This window comes from Diaphorina citri, unplaced genomic scaffold (genome assembly GCF_000475195.1).
Source record: "Diaphorina citri unplaced genomic scaffold, Diaci psyllid genome assembly version 1.1 scaffold444, whole genome shotgun sequence".
In the NCBI taxonomy this organism is placed as follows: domain Eukaryota; kingdom Metazoa; phylum Arthropoda; class Insecta; order Hemiptera; family Psyllidae; genus Diaphorina; species Diaphorina citri.
In genome coordinates this window covers 67,225-74,807 of record NW_007377879.1, presented here as the reverse complement: position 1 = coordinate 74,807, position 7,583 = coordinate 67,225, and positions in this window count along the sequence as shown.

Below are 7,583 nucleotides of genomic sequence, written 5' to 3'. Positions count from 1 at the left end.
TCTTACCTAACAAGGAGGCACTGGACAGAACAAGGACTACAAGGAGCAATCGTCACTGAACACGGCTATGTGTGTGCTAAATACAAGAAAAAAATTGACATAAAGCTATCAAATATTGGTACAAAAGCAGTCAAAAGTTTCATATTTTAGCTAGCCGTGCAGCCTATTACTTGGCTTGGAATGTAGCACACCTCTTTTGGTGCTAGGTTGCTGGTTCGGCTCCCGCCCGGGGTCTTTATCCTAAGCAGACAAGGTTCGTTCTCGGAACGGATGATTTTCGTCTTCCTTTCTTCGATTTCGGGAAACATCTCCGTTGTTACAGTTCCCTCTATCAAACCTCTTGAGCTCGAAAGTTCATTAAAATATGGAACAATTCACTAACACAATCTAAAAATTCATTCATTCATTGAAAATAGTGAAGGTTGGACCCTTGAACATTCAATCAATAAGACGAATGAGAGTTCATCCATTGATAACATGACCTCAAAAGGCCTAGGCAAAATAAAACAATTGAAGGCCATCATACGCACTATTGCATATGCGATTAGAAAATTGCACTTTTTCTTGCCAACATTGGAGGAAGACGAAGGAGAAGTGGAAGAAGAAGAAACAGAAAAAGAAAAGGAGGAGGAGGATGAGGATGAAGAAGAAGGAAGAAGAAGAGGAAAGAAGAAGAATCAGAAGAAGAAAAAGAAGACCAAGATCAAGAAACTGATGGAGATTTTAAGGTGCATCGCAGGTTCAACATAAAACCCCATTAAGCAGGTAGATATCAGTCAAATGAATGATCACAATAAAAAAACATCAACACAATTCAAGTTGCATTTAAGAAAAATGAGGGGGCTCCTTTTTGTCCTCGAAAATGATCATAAAAAATCACGTCTAGACCTTTGACTAGATTATGCTAGATGACCTTTTTTCCTTTCACTTTTTGTCATGAATGGATCTAAAAAATGCATTTAACTTTTTTTTTTCATATTTGGTATTTTGGAATCATTATCCCATTGTGTGATGTCCCTCACTTTGGTCGTTTTACAGGTTGATGCCTTATTTTCGTCCACGGAAGACCCTCTTTTGTTGGAAAGCCATAGGGTTGTTGAATGGGATCTTTTTTCTTTCTCCTTCTTTATATTCATAGAAACCCTTTCCTTATTGAATAGTGTGCTGGCTTACGGGTAATGTTTATATCATTAGTCAGATTTAAAAGATTTCTTCTTCCCGGGTCAGTCGAGGAATCCAGAGAATTGTGAATATTGTGATGCACGGCTTTGATGGGAACTGAGGTCATTAAAATGTCTTGTGACCATCGAAAATCCATTCTTTCTTAACCTTCTTTCAGATATTTTTCCTCCCGTACGCGATTTATTTCTGAGGGTTTCCAAACGATGCACATCAAATGAAAGACGAAAGATCATCCTCGACAGCAAAAGTCGAAACGTTGTCTTGCCCAGGGGAAAGCCCAGACAATGGGGAAGAAGGGCAATAAAGTAGTGTCTACAGTCTAACAGTGTGATAGATCGATGTCAAGAAACAGGAGGAGGAGGAAGAAAAGAAGAAGAAGAGGAAGAAGAAGAAAGAAGAGGAAGTAGAAGAAGAGGAAGAAGAAGAAGAAGAAGAAGAGGAAGAAGACGAAGAAGGAAAAGAAGACGAAGAAGGAGAAGAAGAAGAAGACGAAGGAGAAGAAAAGGAAAGAAACGGAGAAAATCTTCTTGTTCAACTTGCATAAAATTACAATAAAGGTAAACACCCTCCCTTCCTCCCTTTCGCGAAAGACGCCTGTTTTCGCGGAGATAATTTTTTTCTAACGACATCCAGAAACTTTTGCCGCACAGTCTGAAATAAAAGTCCCCTAAAAGTCTCTCCCAAGTTTTTTCGCTGTTTGTGTGTGTGTTATCTGGGTAGGCTTAATTACCAATGTGGCAATTAGCGCCATACGTCTGAAAAAAGCTCAAATGGTTGTTTTGTCTCAGATAAAAATGTCTGAGACTTTGGAGGGTTGTTTTTGTGCCAGATTTTGTTTTTTCTACCCAAAATATGTACCTTTACTGTTTTTCTACCTAAAAATATGTCTTAAGCTCAAATGGTTGTTTTGTCTCAGATAAAAATGTCTGAGACTTTGGAGGGTTGTTTTTGTGCCAGATTTTGTTTTTTCTACCCAAATTATGTATCTTTACTGTTTTTCTACCTAAAATATGTCTTTTGCCTAATTGTTTCATGCAGATTACGTACATTTTGTCGTGAAATCCGAACTGTTTTCAGAGAATATCAGTCCGTGGGCGTAGCACGCTGAAAGCATCGGTCCCCAATGAATCACTAAAGGCTGAAGGCAACGTTGTGCGTGGTCGGTATCCGGACGGATGACCATATTATGGGCAATAGTGTGCTGCTAATCTCGGGCAGTCAGTGATGGCTATTTTACAAAGACTAGAGAGCAAAGTGACTGCTGTTCCCTTTACAGCCTCTGTCACCGTCACGTTGACTTCATATGATGGGGTTGTCATGTCATCCACAGTGAGAGAATATCAGTCCGTGGGCGTAGCACGCTGAAAGCATCGGTCCCCAATGAATCACTAAAGGCTGAAGGCAACGTTGTGCGTGGTCGCCGGACGGATGACCATATTATGGGCAATTGTGTGCTGCTGATCTCGGGCAGTCAGTGATGGCTATTTTACAAAGACTAGAGAGCAAAGTGACTGCTGTTACCTTTACAGTCAGTGATGGCTAGTTTACAAAGACTAGAGAGCAAAGTGACTGCTGTTTCCTTTACAGCCTTTGTCACGGTCACGTCGACTTCATATGATGGGGTTGTCATGTCAAGCAGTGTTACCATTACCAGACACAATGGATTGTTTCTTGAGCCGTTCGCGTTTGTTGGTTCATTTGTTTTTTTTTTTTTTTTTTTTTTTTTTTTTTTTTTTTTTCTCTCTCTCTCTTGATGGTTCATTGTTTCTGCCTACTCTTTTGCTAGTTCATTAATTCTGGCCTTCTCTCTCTTTCTCTCTTTTTTCATCTTTAATTTTTTGCCCTTTCCTTTTGTTTCATTCACCATTTTGACAGGATTGTGTCTCACTACTCACTAGTGTTTGTTTCAGCATGTCTTGCGGCGATCTGCCGAGCTTTTGTGTTCACGCTATATCAGTGTTGATGTTGACTCTTTCTTTTTCCTCCGTGATCTTCATCGCCTTCTTTTTCCTAAGGTATTCGGGTTCTTCTTCTCCTTCTTTCGTCTTCTTCTTCTCCTTCTTTCGTCTTCTTCTTCTCCTTCTTTCGTCTTCTTCTTCTCCTTCTTTCGTCTTCTTCTTCTCCTTCTTTCGTCTTCTTCTTCTCCTTCTTTCGTCTTCTTCTTCTCCTTCTTTCGTCTTCTTCTTCTCCTTCTTTCGTCTTCTTCTTCTCCTTCTTTCGTCTTCTTCTTCTCCTTCTTTCGTCTTCTTCTTCTCCTTCTTTCGTCTTCTTCTTCTCCTTCTTTCGTCTTCTTCTTCTCCTTCTTTCGTCTTCTTCTTCTCCTTCTTTCGTCTTCTTCTTCTTCTTCTTCGTCTTCTTCTTCGTTTTCTCCTGCTCGTTCTTCTTATTCCCCCGGTCTTTTTTTCATTTTGTTTTGTCAGATTGCTTGCTCTTTTTTTACATTTTTTTTTTTTTCATTACTCTCTTTTTTTCTTGGCCCATTCTTTGAAAAAACAACAGACAGACAAAGGCCCTGGCTCTGACAGCCCCGGCCCTACACAAAAGGCACATCTGAGGTCATCAAGGAAAAAGAGAAAAAAAATGACACTTCTGGAGGTTGGAGGTGGTGGCTGTGAAAGCTTTGCTGAGAAAAGACGAGGGTCTTTTCTTCGGACTAGTTTTCGCTGACAGAAACGGTGACAGCACAGCCTCTTGGCGGAATATGCTGATTGTGTCCCGAGATGTGACGAAATGGGGGGGACTTTTTTTCTCAAGAGGTCCTCCTCCTCCTCTTGCTGCAGATCTCATGAGAGAAAAAACGAAATGAAAAATCAGAAGATAATAATAATTTAGAAGCCAACAACTAATGGTCAAGAGAAATTCGAACCCGATGTTATTGTACCGTTTATTTACACACCGTTCAGCTATGTAATTAATCATCTATCGTATATTTCTTATTAGTACATAGGTAAGTAAATATCCATACAACTCACATATGTATTTACATAGGATATTTGTCTTTTCTCTTCACTTTATATTACAAAAAAAGCATAATAATAACTGGGGGAGACCGCTTTCATATTTCTGTTTGAATTTCAACTCTGGCGGCTTTTGTTGTCTTTTTTCCCCCAAGAGATTTGATAAAGGGAACGGTAACAAATGTGGTCTTATAGTCCCGAAATGGAAAAGAGAATGGGGACAAGATTTAAGAAAGCCAGCCGTTCCGAGAATGAACAATGTTTAAGATAAAGATCGTACCGGCCTGCAATCGAACCCGTGACCTAGCGCTTACAAAGCAGACGTGCTACCAATCAAGCTAAGAGTCGCAAGGTGACCTATAGTGCTATCCTAATAGCTACCTAGAATAGCAAGAAATCTGTAACACCTTTGCGTTTGACTAAATGGTCCTTTCAAAAGCCACAGTTTCTTCGTTTTTCACTCCCTTCCAAAAGCCACCCTTGACCATTTCTTCCTTATTTCACTCACCAAGACTCCTGATTCCTGGCTGGTGTAATCTCCTTTGTACAGCTCCAGGACAAAGGGCCCCTTGCCCAGAGACCTTTGATAAAATCTTTCAATGATTATTATTTTCCAAAACTCAGGGAGATTATTATTATTTTTTTTCGATGTTTTCTTATCACTAAGTTAATAATGATGGAGATTGATGAATTTCTTACCTACTTTCTTTAGGATTTTTTTTTTTTTTTTTTTGGAGATTTATTAATTTTTTTCCTTCTTTTTTTAGGATTTTTTTTTTTTTTTTTTTTTTTTACTTTCTTTAAGATTTTTCCAGTTTATTTCGTAGCAGTGCTCATTAGACTCGTGTGGTCTGTGAGGTAGCATGCCCAATTGCCCATCCCGTAGTATGTCCCTCATCAGATGGGCGAGAAAATACACAGTATACTTCCCGAGATAGTAGGTTAGAACGAGAACCACCAGAAGAAAATGACACATCCACCAAAACATTGTACATTTTGCAAAATCCAACTAATAGACTGTACAATTTTATCTATGTTCATCCACCAAAAATTTACAAAAAATTTATTAAATGAATACCTCCGTAGTTCCGTACGTACCTACAGCATAAACTCGGTAAAAATCATCCCTATTAAACCAGAGACTTATGTGGCGTATGGTACAGGTGGGCCAATAAATGGTACGTTTTTTAGGTGGGCGAATAAATGGTACACTTACCCTACATTTTGCAAAATCCAACTAATAGACTGTACAATTTTATCTATGTTCTCATCCACCAAAATTTTACAAAAAATCTATTAAATGAATACCTCCGTAGTTCCGTACGTACCTACAGCATAAACTCGGTAAAAATCATCCCTATTAAACCAAAAAAAAAGTCCGTATCCAACATCAGAATGAAAATCCATTGAACATTGAAATAAGATCATTAAATTTGACAAATTGTCCGAAGCAAATCCGTTCCCGAAACAAATTGATTTTTATTAATGATCCAAGCAAAAAAAGAAGAAGTAAATTTGCAAAATCCCCCAATCTAAAGAATGGACCAGAATGAACCTCTAAAATTTTACGCTACTTTTTGACACATTGTCCGAAGCAAATCCGTTCCCGAAACAAATTGATTTTTATTAATGATCCAAGCAAAAAAAAAAAAAAAGAAGTAAATCTGCAAAATCCCCCAATCTAAAGAATGGACCAGAATGAACCTCTAAAATTTTACGCTACTTTTTGACACTTTATTGAGCCGCTTAATTTTCAATTAATTTTGATTTGTTTATTTTTCCGAAAAAAATAATTCTGAATTTCTCACACAGAAAATATTGAAAATCGTTCGAATCCAGATCAGGTAAATACCTAGGTATGTAATGACATTAATTATTGAAAATTTACCAACTGGTAGAAAAAAGGGATGCAACGGTCAGTTTGTGAAGAATAACATTTTTATAATTAATTATTATTTCTGATGTCCAGATGTAGGAATGTAGATAAGACTTATTGGAATATGTATTAGATTATTGAAAATGACCATGGGAAATAGGGAGAATTGTAAATAGGTCAGAATAATTATCTACCTAGAACCTATTTACACTTTTTATTACTATTTACCCTAGGTGTAATTAAAAATCGATTTTAATGTAAATACGAGCCAGTTTTCAGGTATGAATCTCAGTGGTCTCAGCGTCTTACATTATTTGGGGTGTTCGAATTTCGATTCCCATCTGCAAGTGTTTCGATTTGGAAATCGAGTCACACTGAGTCCAATTTTATGGGACGAAACCCGGCGTTTTGAATTTTTCGAAATCACGATCGTTAGAAAAACAATAAATTTCGACGTGACATGTCCAGGGACTTCAGGGAATTATTGATGGGAACTATCGTGAGAAGTATAAACAAGTGCTTTTGACCTGAACCTGTGACTTATTGGTGATTATTGTTTAACCGTTTGTTTAGAAAAGCCTTTTTATTTTAAATTTTTAAAAGGTTGATAAAATTATTCTTTAGTTCTGGACATGTTGTATTGATTATGTAGCTTGGATGAATTGATAATTTTATTGGTCTAACGGTTTGAATTTGAAATATACTTAAGTAGATATAGGTAATAGACTGAGCCCATCCTCAGTGAAGTAAAAATTAGCACGGTAGACTTCGAGTCTGGAGATTGGTGGTTCGAGTCACTGATAAAGGGACTTTAACTATTCTTTTTAGGTCCTTCGTCCCGGAGAGCGAAGAGAGAAGAAAGACAGGAAAGAGGAAAGGGCCATTCAGCATCATTTTTTTTTTTTTTTTCTTTCTTTTTTTTTCATTATCATCTTCTAAAGCTAAAGGCTTTGTCGTGATAACCTGCACATTGTTCTGTTCATTGCCATTGACATATAGATTGCCAATGGCACATAGATAAATCAAAAATCGGAAATTCAATACATCCACCAATAAAAATAGAGATTGTTAATTTATTTTCTAATGACTATTATCGGCATTTCATTCACTCTAACAGAATGTCACTCATTTTAATCTCCTAATGTCTTCAGTTTTATATGGGTACATATATATATATTTTCTCTCTTTTTTTTTAATTTAAGCAAGGGTCTATTTAAATAAATTGTAATTTATTTTTGAAAATATTGTACCAAATACATGAGACCTTGCTTAGACTGCGGGAGTAAAGGGACTTTTCAGTCTCATTCTGGCAGTATAAGCAGGGTATATTCTATTCTATTCTGTTCTATTCTATTCTAATGTCAAATCACATTAACGGGTTGATTACAGGAGGGTCTAGTAATTAGTTAAATTAATTATTACTGCTACCTTTGGCCTTTGAGTCCGAGAGTTCAGTTGAAAACATCGTGTTAAACCTCTGACCTAAAGGCCGTCGTAAACAGGGTGGAAGGAAATGAAGTCCTTAGAGAGGCTTGCCAAATATCCGAAATGTCGATTCGGGACGCGAC